The sequence below is a fragment of the Euleptes europaea genome, chromosome 8 (genome assembly GCF_029931775.1).
Source record: "Euleptes europaea isolate rEulEur1 chromosome 8, rEulEur1.hap1, whole genome shotgun sequence".
Lineage (NCBI taxonomy): Eukaryota > Metazoa > Chordata > Lepidosauria > Squamata > Sphaerodactylidae > Euleptes > Euleptes europaea.
Genome location: NC_079319.1, coordinates 90,287,655 through 90,307,995, shown reverse-complemented (window position 1 = coordinate 90,307,995; position 20,341 = coordinate 90,287,655).

Below are 20,341 nucleotides of genomic sequence, written 5' to 3'. Positions count from 1 at the left end.
TGTTGAGATGTTTGGAGTTAGAAGTCAGGATTAAGGGATGTGCTTTGGACTGATTTAAATCGTTCCTTGTGAGCAAGACTTGGAGGGTTGCTGTCCGAGTCCAATTGCCATTGGCATAAGGCCTTCCTTGTGGGGTTCCACAAGGCTCAGTCTTATCATCCATAATATTCAATCTCAATGTAAAGCCCTTGGGAGAACTCGTTCATGGTTTTGGAGTAGGTTTTCATCAATATGCTGATGACACCCTGCTCTCTGTCTTTCTATCTAAATTGCCTGGTGACATTGTCAAAGTCCTGAACTGGCATACGACAAGAAGTTGAAACTGAAAAGATGGAGGCAATGTTGGTTGGGAAGACTGAGGCCTTGAAGGACATTGTGCTCCCCACTTTCCATGTGGTCCAGCTAATCTTGCTGATTTAGTTAAGAGCCTAGTGATTATACTGGAGCCAGCTTTATTGTTGGAGAAGCAAGATAGTGCAACTGCAAAAAAAGACATTCTTTCAACTTCACTCAGCTCAGAAAATGGTCCTTGATTCGATTAATCCAGACATGTGGATACATGCAGTGGTTACCTCAAGGCTAGACTATTGTAATGTACTCTATGTGGGTCTGCCTACAAAGACAACACAGAAACTCCAGTTGGTACAGAACACTACAGCCCCATTACTATCTCGTGCAAAGTAGACCCCATTCTGCAGACACTCCATTGGTTACCAATCCATTACCAGATTCAATTCAAGGTTCTGCTCATCACCTGTTTGTGTGTAAAGTGCCATCAAGTCACAGCCAATTTACGGAGACCCCTTATGGGGTTTACAAGGCAAGAGACTAACAGAGGTGGTTTGCCATTGCCTTCCTCTGCATAGTGACCCTGTTATTCCTTGGGGGTCTCCCAGCCAAGTACTAACCAGGGTCCACCCTGCTAGCCTGAGCCATACAGGTCCCTCCAGGTCACCTACAAAGCCTTTCATAGTTTTTTGACCCACATATCTGCAACACCACCTTTCCAGCTAAGTCCCACCATTACAGCTTGGCTTATTTGAGCAAAGTCATCCTGCAAATGGATAAGATTAGCAATTGCCCATTCACATGGCTTCTCTATGATGGCTCCCATCTTCTGGGACAGCCTACTGAAGGTGGTCAGGGAGGCCCCCACGATTCTATCATTTGACAGAATGTACAAAACAGAAACATTCAGGAGGCAATTTTTAACCATCACATAATGGAACACCTCAGGAGATCACTTTTGTAAGGGACAGTATTGTAGTCTATGACAGTTTTCCTGTTCAGTTAATGTATTTCCATGCTGATCATTCAGCATGCCTAACCATGCTTTAAATTTCCCTTTGATTTCTTGGATCTTGTGGAACGGATCTCTTGTTCTTCCTTTTTTGTTGTTCTCTTTTATTTCTTTACACTGGTTATTATAATAGTTCTCTTTGTGTCTACGTGCAAGACGCTGGAACGTTGCACTTAGACAATGAGGAAATTGAAGTTGTTAAAGACTTTCTATTCCTTGGCTCCACCATCAACCAAAAGGGAGACTGCAGCCAAAAAATCAGGAGGAGATTGAGACTGGGAAGGGCAGCCATGAAGGAGGTAGAAAAGATTTTGAAGGGTAAGGATGTGTCACTGGCCACCAAGATTAGATTAATTCATGCCATTGTATTCCCTATTGCTACGTATGGGTGTGAAAGCTGGACATTGAAGAAAGCTGGTAGGAAGAAAATAGATTCCTTTGAAATGCGGTGTTGGAGGAGAGTGTTATGGATTCTGTGGACTGCCAAAAAAACAAATCAGTGGGTTATAGATCAAATCAAGCCTGAAGTGACCCTAGAAGCTAAAACGACTAAACTGAGGCTTTTGTATTTTGGTCACATTGTGAGACGACAAGAGTCACTAGAAAAGACAGTCATGCTAGAAAAAGTTGAGGGCAGCAATAAAAGAGGAAGACCCAACAAGAGATGGATTGACTCAATAAAGGAAGCCACAGCCCTCAATTTGCAAAATCTGAACAAGGCTGTCAAAGATAGGACGTTTTGGAGGACATTGATTCATAGGGTCACCATGAGTTGGAAGCGACTTGACGGCACTTCACACACACACACACACACACACACACACACACACACACATCACCTCCCTTGCTACAACAATGTCCTCCAGTTTTGTTTGCTATGGTGTCCTCAAACAGCTTGGGTTACCTAGGACAGTTTTTGCTTCATTGTTGCCTTTTGTTGTTCTGTAATCCTAGTCCTACTGCATTGTTTATTGGAGGTATTATAGGGTTGCCAACCTCCAGGTACTAGCTGGAGATCTCCTACTATTACAGCTGATCTCCAGCCAATAGAGATCGATTCACCTGGAGAAAATGGCTGCTTTGGTAAATGGACTCTGGCACTGAAGTCCCTCACCTCCCCAAACTTCACCCTCCTCAGGCTCCACCCCAAAAACTCCTCACGGGTGGCTAGGAAGCACCTGGTAACCCTACTTTCTTATCTGGCTGAATTGTGTTGTCATATTTTGAAATTTGTCTAGAGTTTTAGTGAGAAAGTTGGGCTACAAATGAAGTTAATAATAAAAATTAATAATAGTGACCTATTTGCAAACAATAAACATTGTAAGAGTAATTAACTCTTAATATACCACTAATTAAGTCTGAATACTATCAGAAATGTTGATTTGAAATAAGTGCAATTATTAGTTGGTTTTTAAAGCACGTATTGTACAGGGTTCGTAACATTGCTTCTGCTTCTGTTCTCAAAGCACATGAGATTTCTCTGGTGACTCGGCTATCCCTAAACACCTAATTAATGTTTCCTTTTAGCTTATAGTCGTATCATTTTTATCCTTCCTTTTAGCTTTGGGTTGTATCGTTTTTTTGTAGTTAAAAACTGTTGCCGCTCTAAGGCAACTGGATTTCATTTTATGCCCATGGGTGACCTCACATCGTTCTTTTAAAATATATATTGCAAAGCAGTAAGCCATATCCATAGCAAGCAAAAGGCTTGAAGAAACTTGCTTGAATATTGCAATGTATTTTTAATCTTTCATGGCACCCTTGACAATGTTTAGGTAGAGGGCACAAGCTAGTGTTCACACATCAAACCAAGAACTATGTCTCAGTGGTGCATACCAAACTTCATAGTGATTTTTCAGTATTCCAGAGATATCCTGTTTTGTGTGATGTATTTGACATTGTTCCTAGTCTCCTTGATAACAGATGTTGAGTCTAAGTTGGGGGTATGAACTTGAAATATAAATTTGTTTGGAACAAGCATGCCAGTTTTGAAGATTGCTGCAAGAAAATGTATGTGAAGTGCTTTGAACCTCTGATGGATTAGAAGAAGAAGAGCTGGTTTTTATACCCCACTTTTCTCTAAATTTAAGGAGTCTCAAAATGGCTTAAAATCTCCTTCCCTTCCCCTCCCCACAACAGACACCTTGTGAGGTAGGTGTAAGCACTTGTCCCGTGGTAATCCCACAAACAGCATCCAGAGACAAAGAGTCCCAAAAAGAGCTGATTTAATGGAAAACATACAGGTATGCAGAGTTTACAGGTACATTGGCACAAATGGCAATTGGGAGTACAGGGTAGGCATATACGGGAAAGTATCAGTCACAACAGGTCAAGGCGGCCCCCCCTCTACTGAGGAGCCGTTCCCATGGGAGATAGCACTGGAATAGGAATTCAGCAGTTAGCCGGTTTGGCCTTGAGGGGCACCTGGTGGAATCGAAACTAAAACAGTCAGAGTCTGACAGGCTGCTTAGAGCTGTGGAATGCAGGCCTGACATCCTGCCCTGCTTTAGGCCCCCTCCCCACCGTCCTCCACCGGTCCATGTGGAGGCGCAGGCCTGTCAGGGTAGGCAGTATGAAACTGGTGGACCAAACGGGGTGCAGACACGTCACGTGCACATACTCATTCATCGTGGGCGGGACCGAAATGTTTCCAACGGACCAGGTAGTGGAGAGATCCATGACGGACGCGAGAGTCCAAGATTTCTGCAACTTCAAAATGTTCCTCCCCCAACCATCACTGGTACATCAGGAAGAGGTTCAGGATGCCACTCGGGGGAAGGCACGTGTGGCTTTAGCAAACTGACATGAAAGACAGGATGGATTCTCCTGAGTGATTTTGGGAGTGAAAGTTCCACAGTGACTGGGTTGATGATACGATAATACGATGGGGAAGGGACCCACGTACTTGGCACTGAGTTTGTTACACGGGCGGTGGGACCGTAGATTCTTGGTGGACAAATAAACCATGTCTCCCACTGAGTAGTCTTTGCCCGGTGAGCGATGCTTATCAGCTTGACCTTTGTATTTACGTTTAGCTCGCTCCAGATTACGTACCAGCCAAGGCCAGGTTGTCTGAATCGTATTCACCCAGTCAGCAATACTTTCTCCCCCCTCTACCCTGGAGACATCGTTATGGCTTATGGGACCAAAGTCCTGCCCATAAACGGTCCAAAAGGCGCTAAATCCAGTTGACTGATGCACAGCATTATTGTACGCATATTCAGCAAAGGGTAACAATTCAACCCAATCATCCTGATGATAGTTAACATAACAGCGCAAGTAGCATTCCAATCCAATACAGCATTCACTCGTTCGGTTTGGCCATCGGTTTGGGGGTGGAAAGCACTTGAGAGACCTTGTTCTACCCCCACTAATTTTAAGAAAGCTTTCCAGAATTTAGCCACATAGTTGCTTCCGCGGTCGCTGATCACCTTGCGCGGAAAGGAATGTAGACGGAAGACATGTGACACAAAGAGGCGGGCCAGTTTTGGGGCTGATGGGATACCTGCGCAAGGGACGAGATGCACCTGTTTAGAGAACAGGTCTGTGATTACCCAAAGTACAGTTTTTCCCTCGCTGAGGAGGAGGTCAGTCATAAAATCCATAGCAATAACCTCCCAAGGTCGAGTGGGGGTCTCTAACGGCTGCAACAATCCGGGAGGCTTCCCTTGGGCCCTTTTTACCGTAGCGCAGACTGGGCAACTGCAAATGAAGGAATCTACGTCAGTCCGCATGCCCGCCACCAAAACTGCCTCCGCAACAAGTGCAAAGTTTTTAGAAATCCTAAGTGTCCTGCAGTCTTGGCTCCATGGACCAGCTGTAGGACTTCTTTCCAGAGCTCTTTAGGCACATACAGCTTAGAATCTTTGTACCATAAGCCTCTACGTTCAGTTAGAGCGGAGGGGAGGGTCTGCTTAGAGAGTTCGGCTTGGCACACGGAACGAAGTGAGGCTAAAAAAGAGTCTGTGAGATCCAACCCATCTGGCGGTATGGGCTCTGTGGTGGAGGGGTTGGACGGCTGGATTGTCCGAGTGACTGGGCCCCGACAGAGCTGGTGAAAGAGGCGAGGGGGTGGTGCGGTCGGGCTGACCTATGTGGTTGGGCTTGAAGTGCCCCCCCTTGTGGGGATTGTGGTGGGAGCCGGGTTTGCACTCGGGTTTGGACTGCTAGAGTGGGCAGCAAACCCCTTTGAGCAGGAGTGAACAGGGACTCCGTGGGATTTTGGTTGGATTTTGGGGAAGTCTGGATAGAGCATCAGCCAGGACATTTTGTTTCCCCGGTACACGTTTCAATACAAAACGGAACTGAGCAAAGAAGTCCGCCCAGCGAACTTGTTTCGCGGACAGTTTCCGGGCTCCCGTGAGCGCCTCCAGGTTCTTGTGATTGCTCCACACCTCAAAAGGGACTTTAGACCCCTCCAAAAATTGTCTCCATACCGTAAGGGCAGCCACTTCCTTTTCCCAGATTGGCTAGTTGAGCTGAGATTGTGTGAACTTCTTAGAGAAGTAAGCGCATGGATGCAGAAGACCATCCCTCCCCCGCTGTAAAAGTGCCCCCCCATAGCAAGGTCTGAGGCATCAACTTGATCTGTAAACATTTGATCAGGTTCGGGATGCTTTAACACTGGTTCAGAGGTAAACAGACGTTTGAGAGTATCAAAGGCGGTTTGGCACTGGGTACTTCTCTCACCAAGGCAACGTGTTCGTCCACAGTTTTAGAGTAAATAAGAATATCATCCAAATAAACCACCATGCCCCTATACAACAAGTCATGTAGGATCTCATTAATGAATTGCATGAAGACCCCCGGGGCCCCTTTTAATCTAAAAGGCATCACTAAGAATTCATACATGCCAAAGCAACTGGAAAAGGCAGTGAGAGGCACTTCGCTCTCTCGAATCCTGATTCTGTAGTAGGCTTCCACCAAGTCAAGTTTTGTAAAAATCCGTCCTTTTAATTGTCCCAAGAGATCGAGATCAGAGGGATGGGATAGGCATTGGATTGGGTGACTGCACTGAGTTTTCGAAAGTCGATGCATAAGCGCAGGTCACCTGTCTTTTTGCGCACAAAGAAGGCAGGGGCCGAAGAAGGGGCGGTAGACAGCCGAATGAAACCCCTCGCTAAATTCTTGTCCAAGAACTCACGTAACACGGTACGTTCGGTAGTGCTCGTGGGGTAAATCTTACTTTTGGGCAGTTTTTCATTTCCCACCACTTCAATAGCACAGTCTGTCTGGCGGTGGGGGGCAGTACATCACATTCCTGTACATCAAAAACGTCCGAAAAGTCTCGATACTCAACAGGTAGAGGAAAGGACGAGGGGGGTTCTGAGACTAAAGCCGAGGCCGACAGAGGTGCAACAGCTACCTCGAAATGGTGTTGATCGCAATTAGGATCGGAGAATTTTATAGTTCCAACCCCCCAGTCAATACAAGGGCTGTGCCCTTTGAACCAGTTAATTCCCAATACCACGTCGTATCTGATAGGGGCTATGATAAAGTCAATCTGTTCCCAGTGGTGGCCAACGCCCATTGCCAACCCGCGAGTGTGACGATCCACTGGACCCCCTTTAAAGTCGCTGCCATCCATCTGGGCGAACTGGATGGGAGAAGGCAGGGGCACTGACTTGGCTTTGAGTGCCTTGAAAGTGGTTTCGTTTATCAGGGAGCGGGCACACCCAGAGTCTATGAGTGCTTTAACTTGTAACTGGGGGGCCCCTTTATGGCGTTGTAACACTACGTCTACATACACAGTCTTTTTGACCTCACTCACCTTCACCGGAGCGTTGGGTTTTGCAGAGAAAGCTGCGAGGGTCCGTGATGTCGCTCTACTCACCGCAGACCCTGCCCGTTTTTTGACAGATCCAGAGGAGATTCGAGATTCAAAGCAGGGGAGTCCCAGTCTCTGTCCTCATCCGAAGACGGCGAGTTGTCCCCCAGTGGGGCACTTGTAATCCGGAACCCTGATGGGTTCGTTGGTGCAGGTTCATGGGGCGAATTTCCGACGTGGAGAGCTGATGGGTCCGTCCAGGAGCAGCGCTACGGTTGGCCGCGGTGCCTCTGCGCTGAGGTCGTCCCCGATTCCGGGGCGGTCCATCCTGCCGAGAAGGGACCAACAGGTCCGGCCGAAGCGGGCAGGTGGCTGCAAAGTGGCCCATGGTTCTGCAAACGAGACAGGCTCCCCTCTGAAACCGAGACGGTCTTGCGAGGGTAGAGCAGGTCTCCGCGGTGTGGGAGCTGCGGCTTTGGTCAGGGGCTTTTGGTTGCCTCCCTCCCTGGCTCGACAACGGGCTAACAAAATGAATTGGCAACGACTCTCCACTTCCTCGGCTAATAAGATCCATTCTTCAAGAGTGTCTGGGTCTCGTTGCATATAAGCCCAGTTCAATATCTCAGGATGTAAGGCTTCCCGGAAATAATGTATTCGGGTAGCCTTGGTCCAGTCCACTATCTTACTGGCGAGTCTTTGGAATTCGTCTGCGAATTCCCGCACAGGCGTAGAGCCTTGTCGAAGTTGCAGGAGGGCTGCCTTGGCCTTTTCTCCCAGCAAAGGGTCCCCAAAGCGGTGCCGTAAAGCTCGCATGAACTCGTTGAGTGAGCGTATGGATCGGGCCCTAGTGTCAAACTGGAGGACCATCCAGTCAGCGGCTTTTCCAGTCAAGAGGGAGGCAGCGAAGCGCACCCGGCTGTCTTCAGTAGGGAAGTGCTGTCCCTGTTCCTGCATATAACTGTCCACTTGGTGTAGGAAACATGGTAGGGCTTCAACCGAGCCTTCGTAGGTCACTCTCAACCGAGGTTGTTTCCACTGTATGGGCAGGGGCGCAGGCAGTTGCCCTGGAGGCGGCAAAATCGGTGCTCCAGGGGCCGGCAAAACTGGTGCTCCGGGGGCCGGCAAAACTGGTGCTCCGGGGGCCGGCAAAACCGGTACTCCGGGGGCCGGCAGAACCGGTGCTTTGGGGGCTGGCACAACCGGCTGAGCTGGTACCGGTTGGGCTGGGGTAGTTAGAGCATTTTCTCGAAACAATTGTTCCTTTTGGTCCTGCAGACGGGCCACACGATTATTCAAGTCCTGGTTTTGGTCCCGCAAGAGACGCATTTTGTCTCCAGCTCCCCCCATGCATCGGGACTGGCTGACTCGAAGACCAGTAGCCCAGTGGGGTTCCTCACCATACAGGTCTTCCTCATCCGAAAAGTCCGGCTCAGTGAAGCGACCTGCACGCCGACGTGCGCACTGCGTGTTGCGAGATGGACCAAAAGTGAGAAAATGAGGGGATAAATCCAAAATCAGTGCTGTCTTTGGGACGCACGTCCGTGAGCGTGCGGGCTCGAATGGCTGCCAAATGTCGCTCCTCTTCTTGCGCAGCCTGCATCCGAGCCGCATCCCATAACTGTTCCTCGGCCCGCTGTCGGTCTGCGAGCACTTGGTCGGCCTCGAGCTTGGTGGCAATCGCCGTAGTGACGATCGGGAGAGCTTCGTTCTTCAAAAGCAGAAGGAGTTCAGAGGAATCTGTTAGGTCCAATAACGGTTGAACCTGAACTGCCAGAGTAGCAACGTCTGCTCTGAACTCAAGGGTTAAAAGTTTCGTGAGGTCAGCCACCATGGTCAGTCCCGTAAACAGTAAGGCCATTCGGGCCACTACATCCCGTGCCTCCTTCAAGCACAAGTTGGGATCAGGAGCAGTTGGGGCCAGAGTCTGCTCCGCCCGTGATCCCGCCATGGATCGGGATGGAACGGGGCGGATTGGGGCCGCTCCCGGTTCTTGTTCTTCATGTATAGTTAACCCCGCTAGCAAACGGGTCAAAGTTACTAAATCCTCTTGCTCCAGTCGAACTTCGTCCTGGGCACTTTGATCTGCATCGGGGTCCGTCCAGGGGGTCGTGTCAGCTAGGCGGCGCCACTGAGCTCGAAGGAGTACAATCAGGCGATTGATCTCCGCATCTGTCCACAGCGCCTCAGCAAGAGTGTCCTCTAGCAAAGAAGGGTCATTGGGGTACTCGTCCGACGGTTCCAACGGAGGGTACGAAGGTTCAGGACCCTCCAGGGTTTTGGCCAGAAACCCTCTTCCCAGGGAGCGTCGCCTCAGCTCTGTGCCAGCGTAGGCCAAGGGCTGGGCGGTGCCCGCAGTCCTCAGACGTGCGGGGGGGTATCTAGCCCCTTTCGGAGCAGGCAACAAAGATTCTGCTATCTCCCAAGGTCAGTATTCAGAGGCGTCGTCAAAACAGGCAGGAGTCAACGGCCGGAAAGATCAATCATAGCAGTAGCAAGAAGGCAGGGAAATTGCACGGTTGCTTCTGCCAAGTGAAAGCGTGCCTGCACTGCCTTTATCAGTCAGTGCACTTCCAAGCTAGGCTTCATCCTGCAACGACTCAGCACCAGTTCTCTGTCTGCTTAGACTTTCCAGGCGAGCACTCCTTCGCCTACCCTGCAAAACTATACGCTGGTGAGTCCTGATATGCCTATCAGGTTCAGGTGAGCTTGGAGGGCTGCCATTCTCAGCTTTCACTGCAGGAGTTGGGGGACGAGTAGCTTCTGTCTGCCTTTGTTCCATCTCTCTGCCTAGCTGTGGTTCCTGCTGAGTTGTTTCAGGCTCCTGTACTACTGACTGCAATGGAGGTACTGAAGGCCCAGAGGCAACCTGTTCCTCCACTTCAGCTTCAGAGTCCTCCGGGTCCTCAGCTCCGAAGGCAGGGCCCATGACAAGCTCCCACCCGGGGCCTAGGCGAACTCTCCGGGGCTCCAGCCACAGGCAATTCACTCATAGAGCACATCCCCTGCTCCAATCCGAGGCCCCGGCGAACCCTCCAGGGCCCCAGCCAGGCAGGAAAAAATAGAGAAGGGACTTGTCCCGTGGTAATCCCACAAACAGCATCCAGAGACAAAGAGTCCAAAAAAGAGTTGATTTAATGGAAAACATACAGGTATGCAGAGCTTACAGGTACATTGGCACAAATGGCAATTGGGAGTACAGGGTAGGCATATAAGAGAAAGTATCAGTCACAACAGGTCAAGGCGGCCCCCCCTCTACTGAGGAGCTGTTCCCATGGGAGATAGCACTGGAATAGGAATTCAACAGTTAGCCGGTTTGGCCTTGAGGGGCACCTGGTGGAATCGAAACTAAAACAGTCAAGAGTCTGACAGGCTGCTTAGAGCTGTGGAATGCAGGCCTGACAGTAGGTGAGGCTAAGAGAATTCAGAGAGAACTGGGACTAGCCCAAGGTCAATCAGCAGGCTTCATGTGTAGGAATGGAGAAGTCAACCTGGTTCACCATATTAGAATCCGCTGCTCAAGTGGAGGACTGGGGAATCAAACTGGGTTCTCCAGATTAGAGTCCACCGCTCTTAACCATTACACCATGCCATGATTGTTGCTGTTGTTATTGCTTTAGCTCCATTTTCAAGAAGTGTCCCTCATGTTGTATCACATGTTGTATCCCCAACCCATTGGAGGTAGCATTTCAAGTGACACAAAAGGCTGCAATAAGAAGGTGAATGCCAGAGATGATGCCAAGTTCATATGATCCAAAAATTTCAGAAGGTAGTACCGGGGAGTGGGGGTGGGACAATCCAATTTGACTTCTAGATTGTGTGAACTGAACCTCTGATCCTTTACATTTTTTGCCTTTTTCTGCTTCCTTGCCCCCATACATTGTTCAACATAGCTTTTGCCTCAGTTACATTAGATATATTATGTGGATAAATGATAAACATTACACATATTGATATCACAGCAATTGCACAATACAAACAAGTATAAAAAATCAGTGCAATACAAACAAATATAAAAAAACCAAAAGGAAAAACTGGAGAGCTAAAATCGGTGACAAAAACGAAGACAACCCTGAATTTAAGACACTCCCCACAAAAACAGTTTAGAAAGTTATTTTTGTACATACCTATAACTTGTATGTGAGGTAAGGTGACATGGTATAGCCCTATCTCAACAGATGTCAGAAACTAAGCAGAGTCGGTACTTGGAAGTATTGTGGTTTTCAATACATTTATGGTTAAAAGTATTGGTTATTGACAAACTGCAGCATGGATTTAAAATTCAAGTTAAAATTAAAGGCTTCAAATGTGAGCTTGCAGAAAGGCAGAAATCTATGAAAAACAACTTGTTTGTCAGATAGGATGTTGGACCACAAAAACCACAAAATAAGGTCAGATACAATGTTCCCAGATATTGTATAGTGTTTTGAAGTCTGGGAATAGCCTGTCAAGGTTATTGATAATACAAGGTAGTCAAAAACAAGTCTATCTGTTTCCATGGTTTCTTAAGTACTTTCCCTACCTTTTAAGTCTATTATGATAATGACCTATTTTGTCTTCGTGGTTTTTTCTATTGCTTTCAAGTCAAATGAGAATAACAACTTTATTTGTCTTTTGTGGTTAATAAGCCTTGAAGATAAAGTATGAAAACTGGGAATTTATTTTGAGAAAGGAAATATGTTTGGGTGTTATTCCTATGACATCTGTTTGTCTGATATGTGATAAGGTTAGGGAAAGATGTTTTGTCTTTTTACGTGTTTTGACGTCTGGGAATATTGCAAGATTCTCATAACAATTTCTATTGAGTTTCAAAGCAAATTTCATTGGTCCTCATAATAATTTACCTCTGAAAAGGTATATAAAGGGACTCAAAATTGTAAGAGGTTGGAGATCCTTCTCAGGCATGCTTGTATGCTGTTCTGCTGTCTGAGTAAGACTCCCCAACATGACTCTTTGATGCTATGTATCTTTGATTTTTTTTACTGTGTACCAGTATCCAGATCTATATTCATTTGCTAAAATCTGTTGGATTTTTTTCATGTGATCTAACTCTCATATACTTTGCATGTTTTTTATGTTTTTTATTTATTTTACTTTTTCATTATTATTGCTGAAGTATTTACAATAAAAAGGATTTTTTTAAATTCAAAGTTTGTATCATTGCTTGGGGTAGCTGATTAAATCAGATAACGTGTTTTCTAGTGAAATATAAGATCTAGAAGCTTAGCCACTTTTCACAGCAAATGACCACTTCAGAAGAGAGACCACTAGGGAAGATTCTGCAGAGGAAGTCAATGGCAAACCACCTCTGCTTCTCACTTGCCTTGAAAGCCCCTCACTGGGGTCACCATAAGTCAGCTGCATCTTGACAGCATTTTACACATGCCTAACTTGCATGTGAATTTAAAGTAACCCCCTTTTTTCTTTTTTTTCTGGGAAAAAATCTAGTTGTCCTTTCAGGTAAATAAGATAACATGCCTCGTCTAGAGCAATGTGGTCTTCAGACCTCTGTGTTATTTCCTACTCCTCCACTGTCAGTGAGGGCATGCAGTCGAGCCCCGGATAGCAAGCTCCATGTCCCCCACCCACCTTTTGGTCCCGTGGGGAAGTCTCTTCAGTTTGGGAGAAAGGTGCTCTGGTCAGAGGCTCCGATGTCTCCATTTCAAAGTAGCCTTCCTATTGTAAATCTGCTCTGATCTCAAGGTGTGATTTTGCCGGAACCCTCTCTCTCTTGATGTTTTGCATTTCAAAGCCATTACGTGTAAACAATTCTAGTGTGTGCCATCCTATAAAGCTGATCTGTAAAAGCCCCATAGTCATTCTAACCTTAAGTTGTATAGACCACTGAACTCGTTTGCTTTCTTAATAAAACTTTTTAAACTCTCTGCAACGTCTGGAGCGAAGTTTATTATTCCTGAGATGCAACGAGGTCCTGGAGTCTGACATCCACCCATCTCTGGTATAAATCTCTCTGTCAGTTGCATATAACACTTCATACATCTGGATGAGTGGGCTTCGGCTCAGGAGCTGACTGGGATCTTTTGACTGTATGAGAAAAATGTTACTGGATCTGCTGAGATGCTGCTGGATCTTAAATGTGGGAGTCCTTGCAGAAGCTGGCTCATTGAGAAAGATTTTCACCTTAATGAAAAAATGTGTAGCTGTAACAAAGATGCCAACCTCCTTGTAAGGCATTTTTAATTAAAATGAGGATTGAGAAGCCCTTGACATTTGAGTATCCAGGACTAGCTGGTTGTCTTGCAAACCCTTTGTATGGAGCTGTACGTGAAGCTGTGATTCTGTGGTTTGCCATTGCCAGCCTCGGTGTAACAGCTAGATTCGAGTCCAGTAGCACATTAGAGACACACAAGATTTTCAAAGTATAACCTTTTGAGCCCATTTCTGAAGGGGTGGCAAACCTCCTTAGGAGCCGACGTGACCCCTTGCCAGTGTAAGTGCCACCTTATCATGGAATAAGGTGGCACCTACACTAGCACGAGGGCAAACACACTGGCATTTGGGCGCCACCAGCCCACGGCACCAGTTGAAAAAAAAATTCAGTAAAATTCGGATTCAGCAAAATTCAGCCCGTTTTTATTCGGGAAATGCCGAAGTCCGAACTCCCCCGCTTCGGGTCCCTGCAATTCGGCATGAGGTCCGAAGTTCGGGGAAAAATTCGGCCGAATAAAGCCATTAAAATCATAACCGCACCTTTCAGCGGCTCCAGGGGGCATGTTTGGGGGTAGAAGTCCCAAACTTTCAGCATAGCTTCAAAGGACCCTTCTTGCAATAACCCCCAAGTTTTGTAAAGATTGGATTAGCGGGGGCTGAGATATGGGCCCCGAAAGGGGTCCCCCCTCCTTAATGTGCATTTGCAATTAGCAGAGCTTGCCGCCCACTCAAAGCTCCCAGCCCCAACAAACAGCTGAGCTGTGGGGAGCAAGGGCGGGGCAGGTGCGAAGAAGTTTGCAAACCATGCAAAGCAACACAACCATGCAAACCATCACGTTTGCAACCATGCAAAGCAACACCTGATGCCTGGGAGTTTGCAAACCATGGAAAGGGACAGAAGATGTTTGCAAACCATACAAAGCAACACAACCATGCAAAGCAACACGTTTGCAACCATGCAAAGCAACACCTGACACCTGGGAGTTTGCAAACCATGGAAAGGGACAGAGGCATGCTAGCTAAGCATCAGGAGCAGGAGGGGGTGGAATTTCCTCGAGACCAGGCAAATGCATTAAGTCACAATTTGAAAACAATTTTTGAGCCAGCATCAAAATAGACCTAACCGATCTTATGAATGAGGGAAAACCTGAGGACACACAACTGAAGCCCCCCCCCTCAAACCAGGGAGAGAGAGACTCAAGGGGGCACACACACCCAGACAGAACGGGCGAAAGCCCCCTTTGGCTTCCCCCCCACCCACAGAAACTGCTCCCTTCCCACACACACACAGACTCTGCTTCCCCACACACACACACACACAGGAGAAAAATTATAGATTAAAGCCCCAAAAGGGGTCTTACTGTGGATGTCTTCTGTTCCATCAGGAGGGACTGGGAGGACTGGATAATCCAGAACGATTCCATTTAAGCACGGGGGGTTTTGCCTTGGATTTGCCGCTCTCGACATGCACACAGGATTGGCTGATCCCATTCATCCCAATAGGGAAAAGGGGGGACCCCATATCTCGGGACCTCCTGACCCAATGTTTACAAAACTTTGAGGGTCTTGCAAGAAGGGTCCTTTGAAGCTCCGCTGAAAGTTTGGGGTCTCTACCCCAAAAATGTGCCCCCTGCAGCCACGAATAGGAGTGAATGTGTGCTTTAAATGGAATAAAAATGCACATTAAGGGGAGGACCCCTTTCGGGCCCCATATCTCAGGACCCCCTGACCCAATGTTTACAAAACGTGGGGGGTCTCACAAGAAGGGTCCTTTGAAGCTCTGCTGAAGGTTTGGGGTCTCTACCCCCAAAAATGCGCCCCCTGAAGCCACGGAAAGAAGTGAATGTGCACAAGCACCCCCCACGGGGATTTCTCTCTCACACACAAACAGATACTCTCTCTTTCTTTTCCCGGGCCGTGCAGCAGCTGGGCTCATGCACCCAATCGCTCAAACTGACTGGCCAGAAGAAGACCCAGCTTGGCCACCGATTGGCTGCAGGAGAATGCTGCTTATTAACTGACGGTTATGCTGCTGCGCCAAACCCCGAATTTGCCGAATTTATTCACTGAACACGCCGAATTCACTGAATTTGGTTCCCCGTTTTCCCGCCTTTTTTGAGTTTGGTTCCATCCGAACTAAAAATTGCAGAATCAGGAAATTCGGCTTTTTTCGGTTCGGGACAAACCGAATCGACAGCCCTACTGGCAGGGCTTTCCTGGAAAGGAAAGTCTGCACCGGCGTGGGAGGCATTCTTGGGGGAGGAGCTGCTGTTAGGCAACTTCCTCGCCTTTTTTGCCCTGGGAATGCCCCCTCGCGTTGTAGTGGTGCTGCACCACCATTTTTGGTGGCATAGCCCTGTTTGAGGCAATGAAGGATTTCCCCCATTTCCTCTATTTTTATTTTTAAATAACTTTTTTTGCAGTAGATCTGCCCCACCCCTTCAGGACTGGTCTGCCTGAGAGTCAAGGCTCCCTTGTCAGATTTGAGGTATTCGTAGCCTTTGTGTGGTGAAACTAGACCTCCTTCATGGCCCCCATCCAGGTACTAACCAAGGCTGAGCCTATTTAGGTTTTGAGATCTGACAAGATCAGACTAGCCATCCATTTCAGCAGTGGTGGATCTACTATGAAACTAATGAAGCTTAAGCTTCAATACCCGTAATCCTGGAGGGCCCCAGAAGCAAGTTTTAATGAGAGAATTTTTCAACAAAATTGATGAGGTTCTTTTAAGAGATTGTTATTAAAATAAGGCTATTTTAGTAATAGAATCATAAGCCAATGGGTTGAAATACTTAATATTGACCTTAGAATATCCTCTAATACCCATATCATATGGCCTCAAAATGTCCCTGTAATTGGTCAAATTTCAAAATTTTCTTGGGGGCTTGCAGCACCCTTACCCCCTGCTGTATGGGCTCGCTGAACTCACTCGCTGAACTCAAAATGTAGTCACAGCCTACATTTTGGCAGCTGGATCCTCAACTTCTTCATTGGTGCATGGCTTAATAGTTCTATAGCTCAGCCCCTAGGCTAGAGCCAATTGGAACCATAAAAAGACATCTGAATTCTCAGTTCAGGCTGCACTCGTCCCTGTTGTCCATTTTAACAAGAAAAAATCAGATTTTCACCTCTTTATCCTAATGCGCACCCTCTGATGACTTTCTACCTCTCTGTTAGAAAAAGAACCAATACATCTGCCATAGAACAACCCCACTGAAGAAAATAACAGCAGTTACCCAGACCTCGTTGCTGGTTGTGAAGGGGTCCCCATAACAGTTCAAGCTTCAGGGTCCAAAAATGGAGGTCCCCCACTGCATGTCAGTGCCAAACCTCATTAGACACCCTTTTATGCAGGGGTCTAATCCACATAGACTGCTCTGCACAAAATATTTCTCTAATTTGTCTGCTTTCTACAAATGTCAGACCTCAACTATCATTCCTCTTCTGTCTTGTTAACATTCCATCAGCTCCCTGAAAGGGGATCAGTTGTTTGACAGCCGCCTATCCATTCCATTCCTCAAATGCTGAAGGATGTTCAGAGTTGTTTTCCCCAGCCTATAAATTGGTGGCTTCCTCCAGCATGGTGTAGTGGTTAAGAGTGTTGGTTTGGAGTGGTGGTCTCTAATCTGGAGAATCGGGTTTGAATCCCCACTCCTCCACATGAGCAGCAGAGGCTAATCTGGTGACCTGAATTGGTTTCCTCACTCCTACAGTTGAAACCAGCTGGGTGAACTTGGGCTAGTCACAGCTCTCTTAGAGCTCTCTCAGCCCCACCTACCTCAAAGGGTGTCTGTTGTGGAGAGGGGAAGGGAAGGAGATTGTAAACCTGATTGATTCTTCCTTAAGTGGTAGAGAAAGTTGGCATATAAAAACCAACTCTTCTTCTTCTTCTTCTTAGAACTTTTATTGGTGAAAGGAAGTTCTTAGATAATTTGTTGTAATGGTCTCTAATAATTACACTATATGCTTGTAATCGCTGCTGTTATTATTTATGGTGGTTTATACTGACTGCATTTTATTGTTTTATCTTTTTATTGTAAATTGTACAGATGATACATGAATAATTTGGCCATTTCTGTTTCTTTGTAATTCTGTATGTTCTAAGTGTCACTGGTTTTGGCTCATTACCATCATTGATGAGTCATTTGTTTATTTTATGCTATGTTATACAATTTATATTTTTATAACCATTTGCACCACTTATATTGTAGGCTATTTATATGAACCTGATACAAAATATTGAAAAAGTACACTATTTTTAATGGGAAAAATCAGGATAAAGAAAAGGGAAATGGTGGGGAAATTAAGGCTTATTTGTCAAAGGGGAAAAACAGATTGAAAGGGGGATATTTGAATCAAACCAGTCAGCTTTTGAAATTCAGTGTCACCCCTAGTAAATTCTTTAGTATAAAGTATACTGGATTTTTTTCTTTGCAAGTGTCTTTGAAAAATTAAATTAACTATAAACTGAAGTTGATATATTATAGCATTGGCTTTGAAGTAGAAGTTTTCATTAGGATAACTCCAGTGTTGGAGGCAGAACTAAAATTTTCAGATATAAATACCCAGGTTATAGAATCTTAAAATAGGTTTTCTGAGCTGTGCAAAAATGCTATAAGTAAGGAACCTATATAATCATCTATTCTCCAATGGACATCTGAGTGTTCTGTCTGAGCTAGGGCTGTTAAAAAAAATTCGGTAAAGTTTGGCTTCGGCAAATTTCGGCCCTTTTAAATTCGGGATGTGCCGAAGTCCAAACTCCCCTGCTTCGGATCCGCGAAATTCGGCGCGAGATCCAGAGTTCGGGGGGAAATTCGCCCCCCCGCGGGCCTTCATGGGGCTTCCATGAAGGCGCACGGGGGGCTCTTTAAACAGATCTGCACCTCCCAGGTAACCGGGCAGGGCGGTCTTTAAAGGCGGGAAAAGGCAGGTTCGTGGAACGCTGAATCTGCCGAATTTATTCAGCATTTGTCCAAACTCGCTGAATTTGGCGCATCCTTTTCCCGCCTTTTTTTTAGTTCGGTTCCATCCAAACCGGAAACCGCTGAATCGGGGGAAATTTGGCGGTTTTTCAGTTCGGGACGAACCGAATCGACAGCCCTAGTCTGAGCTAACTATTGTATACCATAAATAATAAAAAGATATACTGTACATATGAAGCTGTCTTTTGACTAGGCTGTGGTTGTATCCAGAAACAAGGAGGAAGAAATGAATTATTTACCACTGTCAATTGTAAGCAGTGATCTGAGAAGTGGAATAGCAAAAATGAAGTTGTCATTATTAGAATTCTGAAATACTTGCAGAGAGGGGTATGCGTTTGGGTATAACAGAGCCCAAATGATAACTGAAATAAGCTGTTTCAGGGAAGTGCAGGAACAAGGAGGGAAAGTGAGGAAGCCAGACCAATTTAAAGAGAACACACCAGCTAACAGCTGATGGTCGGGTAGACCTGCCCTCCAGCCAGGACCCTTTAAATCTGAAAGAGGAAAGGATCAAAATGGCACTGGACTTACTATATCAGCATGGTCCCCACTGGAATCTTCTCTCCACTAACACCATCACAGGTGTCAGAACCCCCACCCCACCTGACAGACTGCAAAGGGTGGGTAGGATGGCAAGCTTATGGACTTCCTTGAGGCTTGGCTATTACAATGGGCATTTCCTGCGCCACAACTATTTTTTTAGAAAATAATAATTTAATAGAACAACTGGGAACCCACAATGGGAGGCATCTCATTTCCTCTCCCTCGCTAATTGCTCTTTCCCTTTCCTGAAAGCCCCTATAGCCTCGCCCCCTTTCCTGCTTCCTTCTGCCCTTCCCACCCACCAACCAACCTACATTTATCTGCCCTTTTGTCTTCACCTTTTCCTCCCTCCCTCCCCCCACCCAGCAGCCACTACCTAGGAAAACGATGGGCCAGTTGTGTGGTTCCGACCATTCAGCCAGGCCCACTTGCATGGTAGGGAACCCTCAAAGACTTGTAGGGGGCACTTCTCTTTCTCCTGTATCCCCCTCTCCACACTATTTCCTTTTTCCTTCCTCCTGGTAGCCCCCATATCCTCTCCTCTTTCCCTGCCTCATTCTCTCCTTCTCAGCTAGTTTTTTTTTAAAAAAAATTGGTCCTTAGTGTATCAAAACTATGATTGCTATCCCCCATAGTGATTTTTAAATTGATTATAGTTGTAAAGAGGTTTTGTTGTTGATGTTATTGGAGTTGGTGGGGCTCAAGAACCTTCTCCTTGAAAGAGCCATGCACAAAGACCCAAGCAATATCCCCACTTAACAACAAAATGGTAGCCACCTGGTACACTTCAGGCATGGGCTTCAAAATGGCCACCAAAGACTCTTAGGGCTTAGCTGCCCATTCAACCTGATCAACAAGGCAGGTGGGGAGGGGGGGAGGCTTTGTGTGCTTCACCAGCCAAAAAAAGGGAGGGCTGCTAGACCAAGCAAAAATCTGTCCCCAGCATGCTCCTTGATGCCCTAGAAAAATTGCACTGTGTATATGGGGAGAGGGGGTTTAGGGTTGCCAGGTCCCTCTTCACCACTGGTGGGAGGCTTTTGGGGCAGAGCCTGAGGAGGGTGTGGTTTGGGGAGGGGAGGGACTTCAATGCCATAGAGTCCAATTGCCAAAGCAGCCATTTTCTCTAGGGGAACTGATCTCTGTCGGCTGGAGATCAGTTGTAATAGCAGGAGTCTCCAGCTAGTACCTGGAAGCTGGCAACCCTGGAAGGATTGCATCTACATCCTGGTAGGCTGCCAGTAAACCAGCTCTTCTTTTTCCCTTTCCATCATCTTTAAAAAAAAAAAAACAGATCAGGGCCAAGTGTTTTACTGTCAACCACGAGGCAAAAAGGCATGCTTTTGGTCATTGTGCTGACAGTCCTGTTTTCCTGCAAAAGCAATCACCAGGCTAGGAAAAAATGGGGAGGGGGAGAGAAAATGGCCTCTCCCAATGGGCATGCAAGGAGACATAAAAAAGGGAAGGCAGGAGCAAAGAAAAGAAGGGGGACACCCGACCCCCTGTGTAGGGTTGCCAACCTTTGGGTGGCAGCTGGAGAACTCCCACTGTTACAACTGATCTTTGGGTGATAGAGATCAGTTC